The sequence below is a fragment of the Protopterus annectens genome, chromosome 3.part1 (assembly GCF_019279795.1).
Source record: "Protopterus annectens isolate FY-2018-M chromosome 3.part1, PAN1.0, whole genome shotgun sequence".
Classification (NCBI taxonomy): Eukaryota; Metazoa; Chordata; order Ceratodontiformes; family Protopteridae; genus Protopterus; species Protopterus annectens.
In genome coordinates, this window is record NC_056732.1 from 1,617,708,203 (window position 1) to 1,617,722,356 (window position 14,154).

Sequence of the window (14,154 nt, forward strand, 5' to 3'; positions counted from 1 at the left end):
CCACTCGAGAATTTGTGGCACCCCATTATTTGTACCTCAAAACTAGTAAAAACTGAGGAATTTGGTAAGGTTGACAGGTATGTTGTCAACTCAGCCACCACTACATATTCATAGTACCACTACTTATACACATAGTACACATCAAACACGTAAACCCACAAGCACAAGTCTGCTACAGCTAACACAGTCTCCACAGCATCCATGACACATAGCAAAACCAGTGTCTCACCCACCAAGCCCATAAGGCATAACACTCAAAACCAAGTTTTCTTGTCATTGGAGACTCAATAGTGAGACACACAGATGTCCCACTCACCAGGATGGAGAAGCAGAAAGTCACGGTCACCTGCCTGTTCGGTGCCAGGGTTCACCAAATCATGCATGCACTCAGGTCTCTCAGCAACAAGTACCGTTATGACTCTGTGATAGTTCATGTTGGTGTGAATGACCTGAGATGCACCTCACTGGACTATATGAAGAGAGACATGGTTGAGGTCTCTGAGTATGTGTCAGGGAGGTATGTCCCTAGTCTTGAGCAGCATTCTACCCTCACCTAGAACGATGCCACAGTATAAACAAAAAATGATTGATTTCAATAATTGGCTTAGTTTTTGGTGTCATTCCAAGGGGATCCAGTTCCTGTCTGCCTGGGAAGTAATGGTCGACAAACCTCACTGCTTTGCCAGCGATGCTTTGCACCTGGCACCCTAGGCTTTCGACTGCTGGCAAAGGCTCTTGCCTCCCTCATAATGCCTTTTTTAGGCAATGTCTCAAAAACAACTTTACCAACATAAAATTAACCAATCAAAACAAAATAAGGATCATGGTGTTAAATTCTAGGAGCTTAAACCAAAAACTGCACTCTCTGGAAGCACTTCTATCACTAGAAGATGTAGATGTCTGTGGAATCACAGAAAACTCGTTTAAGGCCTCAGAGACTACCCATGCCCTGCAAGGCTACAATGGCTTACACACCCTTAGACCACAAAATGAACATGTGAAAAACAAAGGAGGCGGTGCTTCAATCTATATTAGAGGTAAATTCATCCCACATCTAGTTATACTGGACAACTTCATGGAGTTACTCCAGGTCCAGGTTATGGTGGGTAAGACCCCAATTCAAGTCTGAGCCAGTTATAGAATTCCCCCTCCATGGTTCACGACACCCATGAAGCCTACTTAAACAAACTGAAGACAATCCAAATTTTACCAAACACACTGGGTATGGGGGATTTCAATTATCCCACTATCAACTGGGAAACCTACTTTAGCCCGAACTCGCTAGCACAAAAGTTCCTTGACTTTCTGAGTTCAAGTTGTCCATACCCCATGAACAAGCATTTTAGATCTGGTCCTCACCAGCATGTCAAACAGGTGGGCTGCTGCAACTGTTGGACCCTCATTAGTTAAAACTGACTACAAATCTCTCACCTTCAAACTGACACTAACATCAAAATTCACAAAGGGTGAAATCAGACTAAAAAACTTCACCAAGGCAAACTATACTCACATAAGTGAAGGTATAAATACATTCCAAGCCCACCCCAAGCTGAAAGTGGTAACTACACCAAAGTTTACATTAAAGCCCTGTACAATCTCTTGCATAAGTGTATAAACTGAGCTGTACCAAACAGAATCAAAGCCAGAGCCCCAATTAAAATCAGGCTGCCATTGTGGACTTCCAGCATCAAAACAATCTGCAATAAATGCAAAAAGTTGCTGTCCAAGAAAAAAAGACAAGGACCCAACAATGGAAAAGCACCCTCCTCAGTTTTAACAGGCATCGACTACTGTTTGTGCCTATATTACTGTTTTATTACCTTATTTTCCTGTTTTTGTGAGCTTATATTGTTGATTGCACTTGTGGGCTAAAGTATTGCTTAAAAGTAACAAACAGGCTAATACACTCAAGTGTACCAGCCTTTGATAGCAATTTAGTCGAAAACAAAGCATTTACTGCATTTTTTTCTGTCTGTCTGCAAAAAAAAAACAAAAAATATTTCTCCTTTCCTAAACTTTCCTAGCTAGTTGTTCCAGTGATCAGATTTTGCTGATCCCTGGGCTTTGTATTTGGTTTCTGTGTTCCTCCATTTTCTTGTGTGGCCAGAGGTAGTTTCTTTACTCACCAGTGGGAGTGGGGAGTACTGAGCTGCTTGTTTGTCCTCAGAGGAGTGGTTAGAAGCAGCAACTAGTAATTCGTCGGCCATTTTGGGTAATTTCCTGTTTTTTCCAGCCCCCTGCTATAAAGCACGCGTTAGCGCGCTTTAGCGCGATTTAGTGCGGAGCTGCTACCGTTGCACACTAGGGCAGCGCCAATCAGATTTAAACTATTAGGGCTACCTAAAGTCCACTCTTCAAATTTTCCCTTAAAACTACCTTCCTCAAAGTATACTACTGTCCTATTTAGTGTATCCTACAACTATAAATTATCTCTACTTGACTCCCAAGTAGACTATTCTCTATCTGTATAGCGAAGCACTTGCTCCTACAGTACTTATCACCTCGATACAGCACTCTTGTTATAGAAAGTACCCCAAAAAAGCAAACCCCATTTCGCGGTCACCCACATCCCCCAGAACTTTTCTTAAGTTTTTCTGTCTACTCCTTCTAGCATGTCGAGGGATCAGTTGCTAATGTCCTCTCCTGCTCAGCTGGTGAACCTGGGAATATTGAGGCAATGTTACAATTGCCTCATGTACACAGACAACCCTCTCCTCCTCCCATAAAACACAAATACATGCGAGAGATGCAACTATACGGCCAAACTGGAGGCTGAGCTCTCTCAACATAGGACTGGCATGACCAGACAGGAGGAGAAGGTAACCACACACACTATAGACCCAGTCTCACATAATACCATCACAACCTCAAATCATACACATAAACACACAAAGACAGACTCGGAGGCTCTGATCAAAAATCTACCAAAACAGCAGAGGCCACCAAAGCAGACACCCAAACAACTACCACCTCAGAACACAACACCTGCAACACATAGACCACACAGTCAGAGTGTCAAGCAGTCACAGCCCTTAAGGCCAAACACAATACCAGACACACTAGTCATTGGTGACTCCATAGTCAGACACACTGACGTCCCGCTCACCAGACTGAGTAAGGAGAAGGTCACAGTAAGCTGTCTGTCGGGTACTAGAATCCGCCACATAACGCATGCACTCAGGTCTCTCAACAGCAGGTACAAGTACGACTCAATCATTGTCCACGCTGGTGTTAACGACCTGAGACGTACCTCCTTGGACTACATGAAAAGAGACATAGAGGAGCTCTCTGATTATGTAGCCCAAGCAGGTATGACCCTGACCTTGAGCAGTATCCTACCTTCACCAAGAATGATGCCACAATACAGAGATAAGATGATCAGCTTTAACAATTGGCTTAAACTCTGGTGTCATTCAAAGGGGATCCAATGTCTGTCTGCCTGGGATGGCATGCTGGACAAGCCACGCTGCTTCGCAAGGGACGGCTTGCACTTGTCACCCTGGGATTCGGATTTTGGCAAAGGCTCTTGCCACCCCATAGTGCCTTTTTAGGCAAGGCTCAAATTCTAAACCTACCACCCTAGAACAAAACAAAGAAAAAAACTAAGGGTAATGCTGCTCAATGCCAGAAGTCTCAACCTCAAGATGCACGCACTCGAGGCCCTTCTCAGTATGGAGAACATCGATGTCTGTGCTGTGACAGAAACCTGGTTCAAGGCTCCTGAGAGCACCCCAGCACTATCAGGTTTTACCTCATATCATGCGTTCCGGCCCCAAAACCTGGACAATACCAAGAAAGGAGGAGGGGTATCCATATTCATCAAGGACACCCACACCTCAAGATTGGTGGCATTGCACGATGCATCGGAAACCATCCAGGTGCAATTAACCATAGGCAAGACTGCTCTGCAATTTGTAGCATGTTACAGGCCACCCTCGCAAACTCAGGAACCTCATATGGCCTTCCTGAAAACACTGGAGGGATAAATGTATCTCCGAACACCATCATACTAGGTGACTTCAACTACCCTAATATAGACTGGGAACACTACTCAAGCCCAAACACTCTAGCCCAAAAGTTCCTGGAATTCATAAACTCAAATGCCATGGAACAACTAGTCACCATCCCCACAAGAGGAGAAAACATACTTGATCTCATCATCACGAACATGGGAGCACAATGTTCAACGCCGGAAGTATACCCCTCACTGGTGAGATCTGATCACAAACTAATCTCGCTGGAGGTCCTCATCCCGCCCCCACCCGAAATGAAAAAGACCACAGTAAAGAACTTCTCGAAAGCTGACTTCACACTTCTAAAGACTAGTGTGGTCTCCTTTACGGCCCCTGAGCCGGCGGTTAACATTACTCAAACCACTGAATCACTTACAAATGCCTCCTACCAGTACCTGCAGGGCTGCATGGATCAGGCAATCCCAAGCAAAACAAAGACTCTTTGTACCAAAGGCAAGCGTCCAGTCTGGTGGACCCCAGCCATAAACAAACTCTACAACAAAAGGAGAAAGCTACTACAAGATAGAGCAAAATCCTTAAAAGGTAAGACACCGCTGATCACTATAAGTAAAAAGCTAAGAGCTCTCATAAAATCATCCAAAGCTAATTTTGAGAAAAAAATAGCTAAGGACTCTAAAGACAACTATAAGGCATTCTTTAGCTATGTCAGAAACCTAGGAGGAAACTCCCAGATATGCTCAGAATTAGTTCAAAATGATGTGAAGATTACTGATCCTACAGACATTGCCAACATACTGGCTGAAAGGTTCAGTGCAAACTTCTTCCCTCCCCTAAAGGAGAGATATCTATACCAAATGATTGTAGCCCCCCAAACATCTCTAATGCCCAGGTGAGAATTGCTCTCTCCAAGGCAAATACACAGCATCCATGGGACCTGATGGTGTCCCCGGCTGTGTGCTCCATGAATTCAACGAGGAATTAAACCCACAGTTAGGACAGCTGTTTAATCTTAGTCTCACCTCCGGATACGTACCCAGGGAGTGGCGCACAGCGACTGTGGTCCCACTCCACAAAGGCGGTGCCTCCACCGACCCTGGAAATTACCGTCCCATTAGCTTGACAAGCCTTATCTGCAAAGCCATGGAGAGGATCATAATGGATCTCATAAATAAAGATATAGGGAACTTGCAGACTTTGGATCCAACCCAGTTTGGCTTTGTCAAAGGCAGATCATGCCTTCTAAACTTGGTTGACTTTTTCGAAACAGTCACCAAGGCCATTGACGACGGAAAGGCAGTCCATACAGCCTACCTAGACCTGGCGAAGGCTTTTGATACAATACCTCACTCGGGTATCATTGAAAAACTCATCAACTTAAATGTAAACCCATACATTACAAGATGGGTTGCAAACTGGCTGAGTGACAGAACCCACAGGGTCAGAGTTGCTGGCGCCATGTCAGACTCAAAGCCTGTCACAAGTGGTGTCCCACAGGGCTCAGTCCTGGGCCCACTCTTGTTTGGCATCTACTTTTCTGAAGTACAAGCAAACACAGGAGGGTTATGGCTGACAAAGTTTGCAGATGACTGCAAACTGGGCCGTAGTTGAAAACACATCCGACACAGATATCCTTCAGAAGGGTCTCACAGAAACGGATAACTGGTGCCAGAGCCATGGCCTAAAGTTAAATGCCAAGAAATGCATAGTCATACCCTTCGGGAAAAATAAGGTTACCCCTAGCTACCATATAGGTGGCAATCCCCTGAACACAGAAGTTATTAGGGACCTGGGAACCCAGGTTGACAGTAGCCTTTCATTTGACACTCATATTGCTAAAGTAGTTAGGAAGACCTTCTACATTGCCCACCTTATCATGAAGGGATTCACATCTAGATCAAGGGAAGTCATAGTCTCCTATACTCATCACTCATCAGACCAATGATCGAGTACAATGCCCCATTCGAATGTATCTGACCCGACACTTGCAGCAGCTGGAGAGGCCACAAAAGTTCCTCACCAAAAGGATAAAGGGTCTCAAAAATCTGTCTTATGCTGCCCGACTGAAAGAACTCCAGTTATATTCAGTTGCTTACCGCTTGCTCAGAGGTGACCTATGCCTGACATACAAGGCCATGTCAAACCCAGATTTGATGAACATGCTTCTTCTCAAAAAATCTAGATCCCTCAGAGCCACAAGGGCGGGAGACTTAAACCTCGACACGGTTATTAATAGGACGTGCTGGAGGGATAGATTCATCACCCAAAGACTCCCTATGCTGTGGAACAAAATCCCGGTTTATGTGAGGCAGAGCACCTCGCTGGCCTTGTTCAAGAGGAATCTTGACCAATGGATGGGAGATCGCAGATACACCCCAGGGGTTACCTCAGTGTCACTGCTCGACAGAGGCACAGCAAAATAATGGGCATAGTTTCTCCAAACTAAAGGGGTGGCGTAAGCCACAAAACTATGGGCTAGGCTTATAAATGCCCTTGGGCAGATAGCCTAGTATGAACCTATGAACCTATGAACCTAAATAAGACAACTTGTCAAATCCTCTAAGATCTCCTTTGAGAGAAACCTAGCAAGCACTGCCAAGGATAACCATAAGGCCTTTTACAGCTATGTACATAACCTAAAGGGTAGGACCCAAGTATGTGCAGAACTGGTAGCCAACGGTATCACACATACTCACCCCACAGAGACAGAGAACCTGCTAGTGGATAGGTTTGATGAAAATTTCATTCCCTTATCCCTACCTAACTTTCAACACCCCCCACCCCACCCCCATCTTACATATCTGAAGAGCAGGTCCTCAAAGCCTTGTCCAAGGCAAAAAACACAGCCTCTATGCGACCAGATGACATCCCAGGCTGTCTTCTAAACAGGCTAAAACATGAACTAGCATCACCACTAAGTATCCTTTTCAATCATAGCCTAACCACATGCTTTGTTCCTGTGGAATGGAGAAGAGCTACAGTTATCCCTCTCAACAAACATGACCTAGCAACAGACCTGAGGAATTACAGACCCATAAGCCTGACAAGCCTCATCTGTAAGGCCATGGAATGTATCATTATGGATTTCATAAATAAAGACATAGGTGACCTCCATACCCTGGATCCTACCCAATTCGGCTTTGTGAAGAGCAGATCCTGCCTGTTAAATCCAATGTATTTTTTTGAAATTGTGACCAAAGCCATTGATGAGGGCAAATCTGTGCAGACAGCATACCTTGACTTGGCAAAGGCTTTCAACACAATCTCAAATTCAGAAATTACCAATAAACTTAGCAAACTGAATGTAAACCCTTTAGTTGTAAGATGGGATGCCAACTGGATCACAGACCAGACACACACCATCAAAGTGGGTGACTCCAGATCAACCACAGACCTGTTACAGTGGGGAGCCACAGGGGTCAGTGCTAGGTCCTCTACTGTTTGGTATATACTTCTCAGAAGTTCAGGTCAAAACTAAAGGGTTGTGGCTGACCATGTTTGCAAATGACTGCAAACTAGGTGCAATCATTAACTCCCCAAATAATGTCAGCATACTCCAGGATGGTCTCACACAGACCAGCAACTGGTGTATTAGTCATTGTCTCAAACTGAATTCAAAGAAATGCATCATCATTCCCCATAGCACAAATAATGTCCCTTCACACTATCAAATCAATAACAATACCCTAAGAACCTATGAAGTGGCAAGGGACCTGGGATCACAGGTTAACCGCAACCTTAACTTCAACCACTATGTGTCTACTGTTGTAAGGAGAGCTTTCCACATACCTCACTTGATTAGTAAAGGCATCGCCTCAAGAGCAAAAGAAGCTATAATTCCCCATACTTTATACTTGACACTTATCTGGCCCATAATTGAGTATAAAGCCCCATTCGGTATGTACCATACTAAGCACCTGCAGCAATTATAGAGACCTCAGATGTTTCTAACAAAGAAGAACAAGGGTCTCCAGCATGTGCTTTACATGAACTGACTAAAGTCCCTGTCACTATACTCCATATCGTATAGACTTCTTAAAGGAGCTTATGCCTGGCCTACAGAGCAACCCAAGACCCAAACCTAATGAACTTACTGTATATTCATAAATGAAATAGGTCTAGGGCTACCCATTCCAGGGACTTAAATATGGTCTGTGACTTAGTGACTGCCACGTCTTTGGAACAGGCTATCAATTCATGTGAAACATAGCATCTCTATGAAATTGTTCAAGAGGAACCTGGGTGAGTGGATGGGGCACTGTGATTTCTTACCAGAGATAGAGCCCATAACACTCCTGGACATGGGCAGTGATCAGTAAATGCAATTTTGGGTATTGACTAGTACCTCTACAGTATTACATTGGGTTGAAATGGCTAGGCTTAAAATGACCTCCAGGTCGATAGCTTAGTAATCTCCTATGATCCTACAATGCAGATTTATTCTCCCAAATGCCCACCCCCAGATTCAAAAGAAAGAAATGAGTTAATAATGCATTCTTAGCAGGACAAACATTTATGTCACTCTGTAGGACATTGCAGCATTTACAAAAATAATGTACACCTGCCAAGGAAAAAAGGGTAACAGTTTTTGGTATGATATTCACTCCTATGGAGGGCAGCCAGGTAGATGTCAGATCATTAACCAAATTTTCTGTTCTAATAATGCAAAAAAAAGTGACCTTGATAATAATTATACACAGTGGTGGCTGGTGACTTCAAATCAAAGGGGGGCTGCAGGAGACAGCTGAGTGGGTGGGGCCAACGGGAAGGGGCATGGTCAACTAGAAAGGGGCAGAGCTATACTCAAAACTACAAAAACTGGGACTTTAATTACTCTACCCTGAGTGCCAAACCATCCTTATGAGTGTCCAATCAAGACAAAAAGAACCGTTGAAGAAAAAAAAAATATTTCAATGCATTGGCTACATGACAACTTACTTAATATCTAGATGGAAAAAAAAAGGTTGTGAGGCATGAAAAAAATAAATTATTTTTTAAATACATTACTGGAATGACAGTCAAAATCAAATATAAAAAAACAAGCAGCACTCAAGTCAACCCACTTCCCCTTGCACTGCAGATCTAATTATAATTTATATTCAGCTTTATAAAAGTACGAAGTAACATGCTGAAAGTAGCAATCTCTGTGATACCATGACTTGTAAAAATGTTTCTTATCCAGAAAAAGACCTGCTCCCCTGACAACAGCTATCTACACATTTCATGGGGAAAATGTGATCAAAGTAAACAAACCAAAAATATGAAACAAAAATCTATTCATTCTGCAAAAATCTGGATAGTTGAGAGGTATAGTTCATCCAGGGCTGTCTTTGAGTTTGACACCATTCCCCCCTCATAAAATCATGTTTGAATGGGGCCTCCCCCCTGCAGCCATTCCAATGTTCCATTACTGGCCTATTTCACCCCATTTGCCATACACACTGTAATGTGCATGCTGCTTTACTTCTACGATGATTTGGATTTCACTTAAAAGTTTTATTGTACATTTTACAGCACAAACACTAATAGACATCTGCTAAACAAATCAATGCAGTCTCACAATGAAAACAGACTTAACATTAAAACTTCTCTGCCCTTGAAACTTACAGTCATTGAAACAGCATTGAAACCCACATTCAAAAAATTACAGCTGGCCAATAGCAGCTAAAGATTAACTTTGGGCTGTTTTCAAATCATAGGCCCCTTGCACATGAAACATACATGTGTTCTTTAATACATCTTCCTGATTGTATTAAATTATATTGTATAATACAGTACAGCTGTTAGAGGATGCTTGAAATTTATTGCTTTGAACATTTTTTCCGGTAAACAATGAAACAAAATGTATGCAACAATAATGACAAAACTGCTCAATTCAGAACATTTCCATCATAAAAGTCTACTGAAACTTCTACAATCCACCAGTATCAGTAAATATGCACAATCTCTGCAGAAGTAAAAGTTGTCTAAATAATTCACATTAAAGAGATCTGTAACTAATGAAGAGTCTGTTGCTAGCAACCAACTTTATATTTCATTGTTTCATCTACAAATAAAGTGCCTGCTGCCATTGAGGAATAAATTGCCTATGTTACATTAAAAATGATAAGCTAGTAATATTGCAATAGGGAATGGATGACAAACTGATAACAGCTTCATAGTTGCTAGGTATCTCCACCAAAGAGGACATTTTCAGAACTGCAGCATCCACTCTTTTAAAAGTGCAACACAGTACAGTACCAGCAATGCATCTGCATACTGTGGGAGTAGAAGCCACAGCCTGCTGCATCAAAAGCAAGTACACTACCTGTTCTGCTATTAACAATGCAAACAGACTCAGCATAAGCAGCACTAAACTTCTCTTCCCCTGAAGCTCTCAGCTCCTTATAAAATCCACTCAACACTCAACTGTATCTCTCAACTTTGCAGCACAAGAAATCTGGAAAAAGCCAAAATTTATTGGGGGGGGGAGTAAAAGCCCAAAAAACAGGGACACATTTTAAACATTGCTTGTATAATCTTTAAAACTTGCTAGAATAAAATGCTGTGTTACCACCATGAATTTCACTGCCAAGCCTTGAACCCAGGACCCTGTGCACTACAGAGTAACATACCACTATGCCAAATCAGCTGTTTCTTGAAATACAGGAAGAATGAAACTTAAATGGCTATCATTTAGTGAATTCAGTTCTCACCATAGCTCTCAACCTCTTAGCACAAAACACCTGGACAAAGCCAATAATGGGGGAATATAGCCCCCAAACATATTCAGTGAATTCAGTTCTCACCATAGCTCTCAACCTCTTAGCACAAAAAAAATGGACAAAGTCAATAATGGGGGAATACAACCCCAAAAATAGGGACACATTTCAAATATTGATCTTAAAAACTTAGAAAATTGCTAGAATAAAAGGTTTTGTGTTACCATGTACTTTCTGAAGAATATAAAGTCTGAAATTCAAATGTCTATCATTCTTTAGTGAATTCAAAATCCAGAAAACCACATATTTTATAAGAAACACAACAGAAAAAATATGACGCAAAATCTGAATAGGTTTTGCAAGTGGTGGTGGGTAGAGAATTCAGGCTCTTCTACCTGCACCCAAGGCACAAGGCTTGAGCCTGAGTAATTCTCTCTAGCCATCAGGTATATTTCCTGAGTTTCTCTCTAGCCACCAGGTATATTTAACTGGGGCATTTCACACACACCCACACACTACCCGAGTTTGGAGTCTGTCCATCCCAGCTTCGTCTGAAATGCAAGATCCTTTGAAATACAAAAGTCCTGTCTGCAGACTTTGTGGTCCTGCAAAAGCAGCTATAGCTATCCAGCCTGCAGATGTTGCAGTCTGATCCCCTTCCAGTCTTTGCAGTTGTAACCGCATAGACTTCTGGGGTATCTGTAGCCTGATGCCTTCTTTCCTAATCCAGACTGCTGTTTAACCAGTCCGAATTCTTGCATGCATGTGTGGAGCTCAGGAATGCCCTAAATATTTTTTTAGTTTGTTTTTCTTTTCTTTTTACAGCTGGGGGGATGCAGTTCTGCAGTCCAATAGCATGAGCTGCCAGTGATTATACAGCAGTCTTCTGCACAAAGCAGTCAGCTTTCAAGATTGAAACTTCCATTAAACTTTCATCATTATGTAAAATAAAATCTGCATGGTCAATAAATAACTGTGGCGTACATGCCCATACTAAAAGCTATTGAAAATAATCCAAACAGTAAAACTTGTATTGGGAAGTGCAATCCATAAGTAACATTAAAATTCATCAACTTTTTTTCATAACAGCTACTTACCTTTGCAGCAAGTCAGTTGTGATACTAGCAACACATTTTCAAAGCAAGTATCAATACGTATCAGTATGAAGCTCTCTGGATCCTAACAGTCTCCCCTACTAAGATACAAGTTCCCTACCTTTATGATCATCTTTAAATTGTGCAGATTCAGCCCATTTTAGATTAATAAAGATGAAAAAAGTGAGAGTAACACACCATATATATGGTCCTACAAGTCTCAGAAAAAAATGCTGTTTCTATTTCTCTCCCCATCTCTCCATCTCTGTCTGTTCACCCCTTCTACTTCAGTAAGTTATCACTGTCTTTCAATTGTGTGATTTAAAATGCATGAAGTAGAAGTTCCTTTGTGGTGTGATGTGATAATACTCAGATCTACAGACAGATTTTTGCATAATTTCAAAGGTTCTAACAATCTAGGCATTAGTTAACTTTTGCTGTTTTTATTACACTGTTTTATGTGTAGCTGTTGCCTACATATGAGCCAACATTATGCTGGCTCTGTCATAAGGTACTCGATCCCTGCATCCCTCTCCCCATGATTAGGTATATTTTTCCTTCTGTGCATTACTCTTCCTCCTCCATGTGCCCAATGTCTGGTGCTGAGTACCAACTTCGACTGAGGCTAAGTGGAAACACACAGTTTATACCAAAATATTATGAGTTTTTGCCATCAGCCACATTTTTCTGGTTCCCTTCATGGTACTGTGCTTAGCTATGTGTAATCAGGTTACTATCACTAATGCATTTTTATAACACCATTAGCTGCACAGTGGCATTTAGTGAGAAGAGAAATCCTTCCACCCTGAAAACATATATTTTTTGCATCTAGTACTCACCTTTTGAGGTAATTCATGCAGTTATATGATGGCTACTGTTATCTTTTCTAATCTGAAGGCTTAATCCATTACAGATACTAAGTTAATGCTAATGCTCTGGCAATGTTCTAAACTTTCAGCATTTTGAGTGTTCCTTGAGTATAGCACACAAACACTGTTACTTAACCTACAACAGCACACAAGATATATAAAATACTTTAGTATTTTATGTTGATAAGTTGATGTTGCTTGTTCATCTAATTGATAACCTTGTACTGAATATACATGTATAACTGATCTACATTCTTGCTAACTTTGATATCTCTGTTATCTGAATATTCTGGTACAACAGTATGCATTTTATTTATGCAAAGAAGGACTTTTTGCTACCATTCATTTTCATATATAGTCATTCTCTAACTGATTATATGGCAATTTAATAATTTTTACATAATACCAAGCATAACTGAGTCCTTTATAGTTTTTTGTAACTAGCTCAGAACAAGATATTAAGCTCTGTTAGGAGTATTATGTTGGCATCAGTATTAATTAAGATGGATGCTTGACCTGCCTCAGTTGCATATAACAGTTTATAACTGCTCTTAGACATGCAGCTAGACAGTTACTACTCTATTGTTTTCTTTATGTTCATTAATGTATTCTTAACAATATGCAAATGTTAAATGAGTTGAAAAGTATTACCCATTTGTAAATTTCTAATGTCAAATGGCCTCTGAGTTTACCTTCTGACAGTTGTGTTTTAAGTCCTGCAGATGGTATTTCAGAGTTTTGAGTCATCTAATACAGACTGTTAATGCTTTTTACCCTTTTTTCCTCAACTAATTGAATATCAACTGCAACTTACTTTTACTGTCATATCACCCTTGCCTTTATCTAATTTGCATTTTCCCTCTGTTTATTCTTATTTTTACCAAAAAAAGGAGATGACAGCGAAAATCCAAACTGGTAACCACAAAAATCACTGTGGAAGTCCAATAAAGGGAGAGAATGGCAAGAACGCTACGAGCAGGTGACACACAGCAGCACGAGCTAAAGTTACAATTTAAAGATGGCACTCAAAGGAACAAGTTCTTATTTTTAGCCAAACCATCTCTGTCTTACTTTGGTTATCTCTTTCCATCAACTTTTAGACTGAATTGTCATCAAGCAAACCATCCTTGTCCAGCAAACAACATCCAAAACTGAGGTTTACTCCAATAGGGACCCTAATAAGGACCATGAGAGAGTGGCATATTTAATAATGTATGTTATTTGCTATCATGTCTAACAAAGCTTTTCTACTCCACTGAAATAAACAGGACAGGGTCTTCTGCAGAAAGCATACATTCTCACTAAAACTAACACGTCCCCTGGCAATTTTCTTTATTTTGGAAGATGTGGTCATCTCTTGAGCTCCCATCCTTCTTGTCTATTCTACCCTATATACCCACTACAAAAGTCCTCCCCCACTTTACCTACCCTACTATACTTTACCTTACTTGTTCTTTTGCTAAAGCATAAATCTATTTCTCTGTCTGTCTTCCTCTAGAACTTCCAATGCATTCACTGT